General features: G+C 38.1%; 1 pseudogene; it reads right to left on the bottom strand.

The window, feature by feature from the left end:
- Positions 1-376: 376 nt before the first annotated feature.
- LOC111742890 lies at positions 377-495 on the bottom strand (annotated as a pseudogene).
- Between the last annotated feature and the right edge of the window lie 12,872 nt (positions 496-13,367).

Genomic DNA, 13,367 nt, shown 5'->3' with positions numbered 1-13,367 from the left:
TTAGAATCACTTAGTTTCTCTCAGAAAATCTCAATCTTTAGGGTTATTGTCTGGCTGAGGAATCTGCATTTTAAAAGATGAGATCCTAGTGCACATAGAAATCTAAGAACCAGAGCTGTAAAGAGTGCCTTGCATATTTTCTATTTGTTTTGCAATGTTTAAGCAGTCTTAAATAGAAATAAAATGCTGCTCCATTTTTACCAGCACATTTTATTCTATTTTCTGGGACTATCATGTTGTCTACTTTCTTTGTCTTCGAAATCCATAAATTGTCTCCGTGCTCTTGAAAAAAATTCCCCCTTAACACTTCCCTCCATCCATTTATTATGTATGTATGTATGTATGTATGTATGTATGTATTTATTTTTTTTATTAATGCCTATAGCACCTGGTCTTCCTAGGTGGTCTCCCATCCAAGTACTAACCAGGCCTGACCCTGCTTAGCCTCAGAGATCAGACGAGATCGGGCACATTCAGGGTGGCATGGCTGTAGACTCCCTTCATCCATTTAAATTAAACCACAGATCCTAGGTTTTTGAAGACTTCTTGTGTCTTATGTTAGACTGATGTCATCAACTATGGATTGAAACACCTCTCGGAGGACCGTCTGGGACTTTGCTGCTCACTTACAGAGGCGACTGCACATGGCATTCCTTAGAAAGCTTTCAGAATAAATAACCTGAGCATTTAAAGTATCTAAATGAAAGGAACCTATGAATTCTGGAGTTTCTTTACTCTGACATACATCTTAAACAGCATGTTTCCCCCTCCAGGCAAGATCTTCATTTATATATTAAATTCACACAAAGATATAAGGGAGTCCTCAGTCAGATACAACCGCATAATATTGCCCTAAGGAAAAGTACTTTCAGAAATAAAAATCAATAGTATCCTACTTTGACTATCTTTGTAGACTTAAAAGATTTTAAAAGAAACTCCAATAGGTTTTTTGTATTCTAAACCCTTGAGGCAGTGAATGATTTGGAATTTTACTATTACTCACTACAGTAATTCAGAGTACTTATAAATCTATTATGCAGAAAAATACCTTCCATGTTTTACTCAGAAGCATTGAATAAATGCTTTATTTACTACGGGAGAAAAGATGGTAAGGAATGAATTAACTAGTCTGTCAAAGGACATTCAGGTGAGATCTGTGTTTTGCTATGGATTTGTGAATTGTGTGCTCGTTAATATATAAATGCCAGTATTCACATCAACTCTTTAAAATAGTACAGATGTCTTCTTAAAGCCAATAGTTCATATCATATTTGCACCAAGAAGGCCTTTGGGTTAAAGTCCATGTGTTGCTTTATAAGAAAACACGTAACTTGGTTTTAAAAGGATTAAAAAGGGCATCCGCTTTCTGACGATTCCCTGTGTTATAAATTTAAAGATATCTGTGTCACTACCTTAAGGTATAAACCTCTGATCCCAGGCGCAGTGCCCCAGCCACTGATTTCTCAACTGGGGATACAGGAATCCTAGGCACCACTGGGAAGCATACCATTTAAGTCTCCTAGACAATAAAAATATTAATTATAATAACATCACTTCCTGAATGTTCATGTACCTAGCACTGTGCTAGGTGTAATTTGTACAAACTAATGTGTACTGTATGACATAGGCATTTCATTATTCTCATTTTATAAATAGAAAGCAAATACTCAGAGAACCTAAATGACTTCCTAAAGTCACAGAGTTGGAAAATAAGGATGCCTGGATTGACTCTCAACTGAACTCCAGTTTCTAAGCTCCTGACCTCTATGCACAATGAGTTTAAGCATCGCTCTGGAATAGCCGATCTAGTCTCCTAAGTGCAGACAGTGAACCTGTCTTCTCGCTAGAATGTGAGGGTAGCCATTGGTCCTTGAGTTTCGTTGTTTAAATTATTCTTCTATTTAGAGTATAGTCTATTATCCTCTAACTAATGTTGATATTTAAAATATATATTTCTGCTGCCCGGCTCTGAAATTTCTTAAGACCTTAAGTCCATGGAAAGTTTTTTAACTAATCTGTTCCCTTAATAAAGTAGATATCTTTTCTCCTCAAATAGCTATCTAGTACCCTTTAGTAATCTATATTTTTTTCTTAGATAAACACTGAAGAAGAGCAATAAGAACTGTTGTGAAAATGCAATTATATGTATAAGAGGTAAATAATGGTGCCTGGTACATAGAAGGCATTCTATGAGTTCCACTGTACACCACACCAAAACTTCCCTCCTATCAGACTGCTCTAGAAAGTTCTTAGCCTCTCTGACCATATGGAATGTCTTGCTTGAGTTATTTCTAAGCAATAAGAACACAGACATTGAGATTTTCCATGCCAATTTTATTGAGAAGCAGAGAAATATGCTCTTACCATGTGCCAGAAAGCTCAGAAATTATCTTTTTGACATTATCTAAATAATCATGCTATTCTTTTCTTTTTGCTGCCATAGTTACTTAGCAATAAAAATGTAAATAAAAAGGTCTTAAAAATCTTGATCATTGCCATTTATTATCTAATATTCAGGTCTATGTAATACTATTACAGAAAATGCTAAATAATGGGTCCGTTCAGAAGGAATTCTAGTGTTTTGGTGCTCTACTTAAATCCCAGTATTAACTCATACCTAGAACAGAGTTATTTGTGTTTACATTCCAAAAAATCAGGAAGATGAGGAAAACACAATTTTGTGTTTTTCAGTTCATTTGGAATGAAATCCAAATTTCTAAGGCATTCCATTAGATACACATAATTCTTGTTCTAAGAAAAGAAAGCTGAGACTTTAAGAAGTTAATTTGTCAAAAAGCACAAAGCAAGTAATACCAGTGCCTGTGCTTCCCTGCCTGGTTTTCCAGACACAAAGCAGGCTGAGAAGTTGATATGGGCTCTCAATGAAAGAAGCTCATGTAGGCTCAGCATCTTAGGTACTGGGCTTCCTTCCCCAGAAAACTGCAGTATTGCACAGGTCCCAGGGTCTTCAGATACTGGGTTGTGAGTATCCCAGATGACTCCTATAAATAGCTAACACCCAAAGTCCAAAATGGCCAGTTTATTCCTTTCTTGATAAGGCCACTTTCCCAGTTTTACCCTTTAGAAGGAAGACCCACAACCTCATTAGTAGAAATGTTGGTTCTGATGCACCACTCTGCCCAATGGTGAGAGGCTGGCAGACCATATGTATTCCTGTGATGCTGATCTTCCCATGATCTTCCCTGCCATAAACTGATGTGGAATTCATCCTAATCCTTTGCCTGACAGGGAACAGCCTTAAAGGAGCCTACTCAGCTCCATGCTGCCTTTCTACCTTGAATCTTAGAGAGGTTATTAGAAGAAGCTATTTTAAATTTCTTTTGGTAGGAGAAAGAATTCCTTAATTCATTATGAGCAAAATAACCCCCCATTTGTTTGGAAACACGGTCACAGTAACTATGCCTGGTGTAACACCATGAAAATATTCTAGTCTTACTTCCACTTTTTTGCCTTCCCACCATCAAATAAAACTTATGTACACATATACTGATACTGATTACTTCTTTGTCTGCTTTAATCCATGACAAACAAATTATTTTACCTTTCAAGGAATTTTCTCCTGCTCTCTCTCACCTTGCTGCCCTTTTGTTCTTCCTTATACGTAACTTTAAGTTGCCCTCCTTTCCTGTCTGGGCTGTATACTCTCAGAACTTGGAAATGTATTAACTTCTCAGCCTTTCTTATTTATTGAACAAATATTTATTGAGAGTTCACGATATACCAGCACTGTGATAGGTGCTGGGAATATATTTGAAAATGAAACTAAAACAGTCTGAACTCCTGGAACTTACATTCTACTGGAGAAGAGAGATAATAAGCAATTAAACAAGTATTTTAGAAAATACTGAATTGTAAAATTTTCTATGAAGATAAAATAGAGGTAATAGTAAAAAAGTGAAAAAAAACAAAAACGATTCCAGCCTGGCCACCTTCCCTCTCCTCGTCCCTCTCCCTCTCTGTCTCCCTGTCTCACTCCCTCCCTCTCTCCCCTTTCCCCAATCCCCTCTCCTCCTCCCCTCCCTCTGAAACCTCTAATCAGACAGTTCTCCCTTTCTGTGTCAATTTATACCAGTACTTCTACGTCCAATCCTGCTTCTCCTTCTCCTCAAGCTTAACTCTCTCTTCTAACAGCTTACAAAAATATCTTTATATTAATTCACCCAGTTAATTTTAATGGAATTGAAGTTATTTTCAAGAAGTTAAATACTATCATACTGGCAACGATTCACAAAGGACAGGAATTAGATTTGTGAAATATCATGATACAATCACTAGACCTCTATGCTTGTAAAGCTCTGAAAAATTCACACGCACAATTCCATCTGGACAGAGAACAATCAGCCAAACAATGCCAGATTTATACATTCTTTTTAGGACTTGTGCTGAAAAAAGTAATTTCAAACATTTAAACTCAGCATTACTTTTTAAAACTTGAAGTGGGCAAGTGCAATTACAGTGAACTAATAACTTTCAGTATAGCTTTAACCTACATTAATCAGAATTGTTCCCATTGTTTGTATATGGACTTTGTAGAAATGGCTTTGCAAGATTTGCTTACCCATTCTGGCAGTTGGAAGCAGCATAATTTATTTGTGAACCATCCTTTATGCAAACTATATCCATTCCCCAAATGTTCCCTTGAATTAAATAAGGCAAGAGTGTAGAGAGAATAAATTAAAGAAAATCAAGGCATGCAAATATTATAGAAGGAATTAATTAAAACCCACGTGGCATTTGGTCAGAAAAAGAGAGGGAGAAACTAATAAGTATATTCAAGAACGGGAAAAATAACTTTAGATGATATTTGGAGGAAATGGAATGTTCAAAGTGATAAAAAATAGCTGAAACTAGCATTATTATGAAGAGGGTAATATACTGTTTTACCAAAAAGGGAATAAAGAGAATTCAGAGTTAAATGGGACTTCAATGTTAGGTAAGTCAGTAGTTAAATATTGAACGGGATTTGGATTTTCTTCTAAGAAATTACAACAGATTGTATCCAACTAAGATGTAGTTATAGTAAATATGATACAAAGAATTTTAACAAAGTAAATTTTTAGGTCTCCTGTGATGTATTCAACCTCATTTCAGAAGTGAAATCACAATAATGCGGTAAGAAAAAAATGCACTGCACCTACTTGAAGAACTCTGCTAAACATTTCTGGGTAAAGTCAAAATGGTTATGCATTCTTCTAAAATAATGCCACAAATTCTACTACTAAGATAATTAAGGAATTGGGTCAGTGGGATTATTAGAACTTCTGGCTAACTGTGAGTTTCATATGGTCTATTCTACATCAAGCCTATGTAAAAATTACTTTTAAATGTCAAGTGTTGAATAAATACATGGTCTAGGGGTGGAGATGTTCAAGTAAATAGCTGATTATAGGACAATGTGATAAGAGGTAGGAGAGAGTTTTGCAAAATTGTTGGAGAGCAGAAAAGGAATTCCTTAGTCTGGAGCAGACAAGGAAGGAGGTATCATTGGTATGATATTTGCAATGGGTCTTAAAAGATGACCAAGAATATAAAGTTAATGGGGACAGTTTAGACCTAAGGGAAGGCATGCGCAAAGACACAGAGGTGTGACGATCTCTGCCCAACTGTCTCCCAATATTTGCCAGTGCTTGAGCATGAGGGGAATCGAGGAAAGATCAGGAATGAAACTGGAAGGCATGTAGTGGCCAGATGCAGAGAGGCCCTCCTTCAGAGAGAAGGGACAACTTCTATGGGCCTGGCAAGAGCCTAGGGTGAAACAGACTGGGTGGGGCCTCTGGCTACTAGAGAGCCTGGATGCTTTTCTCAAAGGAGGCATCACCTAACCAGTTCTAGCTCTATGTTGCATTGTGTGAATGCAATATTTTGTATAAAATATTGCTGTATTTAAATGAGGAAGCTAATTTGAGTGTCTAGAAATTAGAATATAGGCCAAAAACACTTCCATGGACAAATTCCAGTTGAATGGGCTTTCATTTTCTAGCCTCTGCTGTAATATATAAAAGAATAGTACATAAATTGAATTAATCTTAACTCATGTTATACAGTTTTCTACATCTAGAAGCTAGACTTGTAATATTGTATTATATTGTCTTGTTTCTTTTCCCTTAAAGAAAATGAGCTATATAAGAGTTCTAATTAATCAATGTAACTATACCTTTTTTAATTTTATCCTATAGGACAAGAAAACCCACATTTATATATGTAATAGAATCTTGCAGAATGTTTGTTAAAATTTTAGATTCTTGGCATTAAGTCAAACCAATAATATCAGAATCCCAGGACCCAGGAATTGGCCTGTTCAGCAAGCTATCCAGATTTTTCTGATAGAGTGGATCTCATAACCACACATTGACAATCTCTTACCTAAAGAATGTTCATTGTTAATGAAAAGATTCATCCTTTTTCCACACTGAACATTACCAGAAACAGAAGTTAATGAAAGTCCAGGAAACTGAGATAACCTGACTTTAAAATTAGGACCTGCCTGGGGAGGGGCAAGATGGCATAGAGCGTAGAAGCTTTGTACATCTCCTCTTACGACCACACCAAAATGTGATGAAACATAGAGCAAACAGCAAGCAACATCGCTTGGAGTCTGGATGAACAGAGGCACTACGACTAGGGAGAGAAATAAGAAATCACCCTGCAATGGCAGGAGGGGGCAGAGATGCAAGACTGCCTGGTCCCATGCAGCTGAGCAAGAGAGAGGCTGCGGCCAACTGTATCCATTGTTCTGCTGTTGAGCCCTCCCCTCTCTCAGTGCGTACATGCGGCACCGCCATAGCTAAAACATCATCAAAGTGGCTAAAAAAAAAAAGGTCGCTCCGCCCAGAGGACTCCCTGAAACTCCACCCATCCCAACTTGTGGCTCCACTCAAGCCACATCCAGTTGGGTCCTCCTCATGCCCTGTGCTCCTTGCTGAGCAGCTCCAAGACCCACACTGATAGCACTCAGCCTAAGTATCCGGCATGGTCTCTTGAGGCAACTATACGCACAGAACAGGTCCCAGCCATCTGGGAATTGCTTGCTGAATCTTACCAGGTGGCCCTAGAGGGACACAGGCTGGCGCAAAACTTGGCCTTCAGCTGGATGCGTCTCAGGGCTGTGCCTACTACACAAAGCCACACTCATAAGACTGGAAGACTTAGGAGCTTTGCTTAGTAAGACACAGAAAGACACAGAAAGGCACAGAAAGGCAGCCAAAATGGGGAGACATGGAAGCATATCCTACAAGAAAGAAGGGAATAGTGCTCCAGAAAAAAATAGAGTCAAGCAATCTACCACATTCAGAGTTCGAAACATTGGTTATAAGGATGCTCAATGAACTTAGCAGAAGAGTAGATGAACTCAGTGAGAACTTTAACAAAGAGATAAAAAACATAAAAATGGAAATGGAAAGTATAAAAGGGAGCCAGGCAGGAACAAGATAAAGAGTACATTAGAGGGAATCAACAAAATGGATAAAGAAGAGGATCAAATCACCTATATAGAGGATGGGACAGCAAAGGACACCCAATCAGAACAGAAACAAGAAAAAGGAATATAAAATAATAAAGATAACTTAAGCAGCCTATGGGACAACATCAAATGTAACAACATTTACATAATAGGGGTGACAGGAGAAGCAGAGCAAGAAATTGAAAACCTATTTGAAGAAATAATGCTGGAAAACTTCCCTAACCTGGTAAAGGAAATAGACATACAACCCCAGGAATGTCAGAGTTCCAAAAAAGATGAACACTAAAAAGGCCCACATTGAGAGAGAGAAAAAATGGCGTAGATGATCCCTCTGGTGACCAAATCAAAGTTGTGATGGAAACAATGAGCAGCAGCAAGGAAAAATCACCTGGAATCTAGACGAACAAGCCCTACAACTACGGAGAAATCCAAGAAAGCACCCTGCAACAGCAGAAGGTAGGACAGGGAGAGGACACGGAGCTGCCCAGTCCCAAGTGGCTGAATGAGGTGGAGACGGAGGCAGCAGCAGTGGCAGCAGCAGACGCCTCTTAAAGGGGCCGGTCCACAAGAGGATTTTCGTGGTGACAGACCTGCTTGCTCTGAGCACCAGTGCCGATTCGGCTGCACGCAGGGGGCACCAGGTACTTACAGGGAGGATTTTCGGAGTGAGGGCCAAGGCGAGGCTCGCTTCGTACAGAAATGTCAGCGGTATCCATTATTCCCTGTTGAGCCCACCCCCAACCAGTGCGCTTGACACAGGGCCGCCATAGCTGTGACATGATCAAACTGGATAACAGAGGTTGCTCCGCCCAGAGGATTCCCTGAAACCCTGCCTTACTCAACTCACACCCCCACCCAAGGCACATCCAGATGTATCCTCAACAAGTCAGGTGCTCCTTCCTGAGACTCACACTGGTGGAGGCAGCTGACCTCAGTTTCTGGTGTGGTCTTTTGAGGCAACTATAAGCACAGCATCTGTGGATTGCTTGCTGAATCTTAACAGGTGGCCCCAGAGGGGTAGAGGCTTGGGCTAAGTTTGGCCTGCAGCTTAACTCCTCTCAGGACTGTGCCGCTGGACCCTTACTTTACAAATCCACACTAATAAGACTGGGAGACTTAGGAGCTTTGCTTCATACATAAAAATAGACACAGAAAGGCAGCCAAAATGAGAAGACAAAGAAGCAGAAACATATAACAGAACAGAACAGAGATCCAGATATAATGGAGTCAAGTAATCTAACAGGTACAAAGTTCAAAACACTGATTATAAAGATACTCAATGAACTTTCGGGAAATGTAGATAAATTCAGCAAAAACTTCAAAAAAGAGATAGAAAACATAAAAATGGAAGTAGAAATTATAAAAGGGAACCAGTCTGAAATGAAGAACACATTATCTGAGATGGGAAATATATTAAATGGAATAAACAAAGAAATAAACAAAGTGAATAAAGAAGAGGATCACATGCCCTATTTAGAGGACGGGTCAGCCAATTCGGACACTCAATCAGAATGGCAAGAAAAAGATGCCAAGATTATAAAAATAATTTAAGGAGGATATGGGACACTATTAAGGCTCCAAATATTTGTCTGATCGGCATAACGAAGAAAATTAAGATGTTGAACAGCTGTTTGAAGAAATAATGATGGAAAACTTCCCAGGAAATGGACATAAAACCCCAGGAAGCTCAGAGAATTCCAAAAATCAGGGATCCAAAGAGGCCCACACCAAGACACATCATAATTAAAATGCCAAAGGTTAAATACAAAGAAATAATATTAAAAGCAGCAAGAGAAAAAGAAATTACATATAAGGGAACACCCATACTACTGGCAGCTGAGTTCTCAAAAGAAACTATGCAGGACAGAAGAGCTTGGCAGAAAATATTCAACAGGATGAAGTCCCAGGATCTACAACCAAGAATAATTTATCCAGCAAAACTATCATTTAGAGTTGAAGGACAGATAAAGAGCTTCCCAGAAAAAAATAAGCTCAAGGAATTTATCACCACCAAGCCAGTACTACAGGCAATATTGGAGGGACTTCTTTAAGAAGAAAAAACATGTATCAAAAACAGGAATAAAAAATGGTAACAACTACGTTCCTATCAATAAGTACCTTAAATGGAAAAGAATTAAGTGCTCCAACCGAGAGATAGAGTGGCTGAAAGGATAAGAAAACAAGACCCCTGCATATGAAAAGGAAGGGGATGGAAAAAGATATTGCTTTGATGGACCTAGAAGCTATTTAAGTCAGACAGAGAAAGATAAACACTATATGATTTCACTTATATGCAGAATTTAAGGAATAAAAAGAACAAACCAATCAAAAACAGACTCACAAATATAGTGGACAATTTGGTGACAGAGGGGAGGGGTGTTTGGGAGGCTGAGAGAATGGAGTGAAGGGTTAAAGAAGTACAAATTACTAGCTGATGAATGGTCATGGGGATGGGGAGCACGGCATAGGGAATGCAATTAGCATTAATACATTGGCTAGGTGGAGGGTCAGGGGAGGGATGAAGCAACTGAGGAGATCATTTTACTAACTATATAGATGTCTAACCAATATACAGTTTACTTGAAACTAATTAAAAATTTTTAATTAAAGGCCCACATCAAGGCACATCATAATTAAAACGCCAAAGGTTAAATACAAAGAAATAATATTAAAATTAACAAGGGAAAAAGTTATCTACCTACAAGGGAGCACCCATAAGACTGGCAGCTGATTTCTCAAAAAGAAACTTTGTAGGGTAGAAGGGCTTGGCACCAAATATTCGACGTGAGAAAAACCCAGGATCTGCAACCAAGAATACGTTATCCAGAAAGCTATCATTTCGAGTCAAAGGACAGACAAAGAGCTTCCCAGACAAGAAAAAGCTAAATGAATTAATCTTCACCAAGCTAGCATTACAGGAAATGTTGGAGGGACTTCTTTAAGAAGAATGTAGCAAAAATGTGAATAAAGAATGGCAATAACAACATATCTATTAAGAAATACTTCAATTGAAAAGAATTAAGTGCTCCAGTAAGAAAACAACACCTTTACATATACTGCCTACAAGAGACTCACTTCCGATTAAAAGACACACAGACAAACTAAAAGGAAGAGAATGGGAAAAGATATTGCAGGATGGACCTAGAAGGTATTGTACTGAATGGAGTAAGTCAGACAGAGAAAGAAAAACGCCATATGATTTTATGTACATGTGGAATCCAAAGAACAAAATAAACTACAACAGCAACAAAAATGGAAACAAACTCATAGATACAGAGAATATCTTGAGGGTTATTAGATGGGAGGAGGGTTGGGGGGTCAGTGATAAAGGGCAAAGGGATCAAGAAATACAAATAGTCACAAAATAGTCATGGAAATGTAAAGTATAGCATAAGAAATATAGTCAATATTGTAATAAATATGTAAGGGGGCAGATGGGCACAAGATGTATTGGGGTGATCACTTTGTGAATTATATAGTTCTCTAATCACTATGTTGTATACCTGAAAATAATACATTATTGTATACCAACTATAATTGAAAAAAAAAAAAAACCTCATTGAACTATACACTGTAAATAACAGCAATGAACTATTATATTCCTATAAAAAAAAATTTCATACATTCCCCCACCCAAAAAAATGAGAACGTACCTGATGATGGAGAACCTGGGTTTGTCTCAGTGAGTCTCCTCCTCCTGTAGACTGGAAGCACTCACCAAGAGAGAAAACCTGTAAGCAACAGAGTCAAACACTTCAGCTTGCCAAGCACTATGATCTAGCTCTGGCTCACAAATTACCCATCCTAACCTCTTGCCAATGTGTTCAGAATTACAAAAACAAATAAATAAAAACCTGCCACACTGCCATTTCCTATCATTCTGTGGTCTTATAGAACTTTTTCACATGTTAATACCTTTGTAGAACCTGGGGCCACTACCTGCAAAATCCTTTCCCTTTTTCCAATTCTTCCCCTTGCAAACACCCAACTATCCCTTAAGACCTGACCCAAATGCTACCTCCTCAATGGTTAGCCCTCCCACAAGCCCAGGTGATTCATTGCTCTTATCTCTCGTTCCCACAGCAGTTTGTTCAGATGGTTCTAACAAGATATTTTATTAAAATTATATTTACTTTACTATCTTCCTATTAGACTTTGAGCTATTGAAAAAGAGTTCAGCTTAAATAATAAATTTAGTAGTCTTTCATAGATATCAGGTAATGCACTCAACTTTAAATGTACTTGTGAAAAGACTGACTATGCAGAGGCCCCTGGAGCAATTAAGCCACAGACAATCAACCCAGCCCAACCACGGAGGAGTTGCATAGTTTAAAATCTTTTAGTTAAATGAAGGTCTACTCAGAAATTCTACATCAATTCCATTATTAGATATTACACTCTGTATTCCATTGGCCTAATTGGTGAGATCTATTCCACTGTAACATCTAGGTTGTGATAAAATTTTCTTTACCAGAAAATTATCCTCCTAGTAAAGGACAGAATCTTTATTAAAATTCATTTAATAAATCAGAGAGAGAGAGCAGATAATACCATAAAGTGTATGGATCTTGGAGTCAGATAAGCCCGGGTTCAAACCATAAATATACCACCGTGTGACTTTAAATTACTTTATTATTCTGAGCCTCTATTAGTTCACCAATAAAATGGAAATCGTTTCACAGGGCAAAGTACTAATTAGATAATTAAATATGTGAGAAAGTATCCAGCATATTGGCTAACTCATAATAATCACACAAATTTATTACTGCTGCTGTTGTTGTTGTAATAAACAGTTGCACCAGGGACAAGTCCTTTTCATTATAAGGCCTGGAAGAGCTGACGCATTAAGACAAGCTGTTCGTTGATTGAGCCCAGCTTTACACGAAGAACCTTAGCAGAAGAATTAACTGACATGCTCGGGTATGTATTATCAACACGTTTCTTATAAACTAGAATTTATAAGGAGACTTTACTTCATCCATGCATTTTAAAGTTGGTAGGTCTGCTTTACAGATACAAAATCGGTTTTTAAGAAACCCTGGGTCTTTATAGTCACATACTAATCAATGGATGGTCACCTTTGAAAGAGCACAGATATCAGAGGACAAGCAGGGGTCCCAAGCAGGGCTTCAGAGACTCTCGAGCATATAGAGCCTAGAGTCTGGCCCTTGATTTTTTTTCTTTTTTTTTTTTTAAACAGCTTTATAGAGGTATAACTGATATACAAGAAACTGCACATATTTAAAGTAGACAACTTGATGAGTTTTGACATATGTATACATCCTTGAAATTATAACCAAAATCGAGGTAATCAATATATTCATCACCCCATAAGTTTCATCCTTTTCAGTCCCAGAAATCTGATTTTGTCAGTGTGCCAAGAGTTAACTGATCTCTTAGGGACAGGTTTGTAAAAACCAAATTCTCAAGAAATAGATGGTAAAGCACACACTAACAAATTTATTAACTTACCATGAAAGAATAAACACTTCCAACAAACTCAGGGTACTCTCTCCCTGGTATGAGAAGATACCCCAGAAGTTTGGAAATGGTTGTGCCATCAGAAGGTTGCTCAGTAAGAAACAGAGTGAAGGAATAAGATGCTTTTGAGGGATATTTCACAAAGATAGAGAAAAGCCAAGGGTCACTTCTTGTCCCCCAATTCTGTTCTCTTTTCTAGTGGTCAGTTCTGTGTTTTTTGGATGAAGTGTTTCATCTTAGACAATATTCCTCCTTCTCTAGACTCGAGCAGATAAGACCTCTCTTTTGTTCACAGGAACATGCACACTGCAGAAGGTTCAATGGAAATCTTCTTTCGTTATAGCCTTGTCACTTTAGTAAGGCTTGGACAGTGTCCATAACTCAGTCATTTGTTTTTGTCCTTGCT

Source organism: Pteropus vampyrus, unplaced genomic scaffold (genome assembly GCF_000151845.1).
Source record: "Pteropus vampyrus isolate Shadow unplaced genomic scaffold, Pvam_2.0 Scaffold103, whole genome shotgun sequence".
Classification (NCBI taxonomy): Eukaryota; Metazoa; Chordata; class Mammalia; order Chiroptera; family Pteropodidae; genus Pteropus; species Pteropus vampyrus.
The sequence above is the reverse complement of the archived record's forward strand: the minus strand, read 5'-3'. Positions and strand labels throughout refer to the sequence as shown.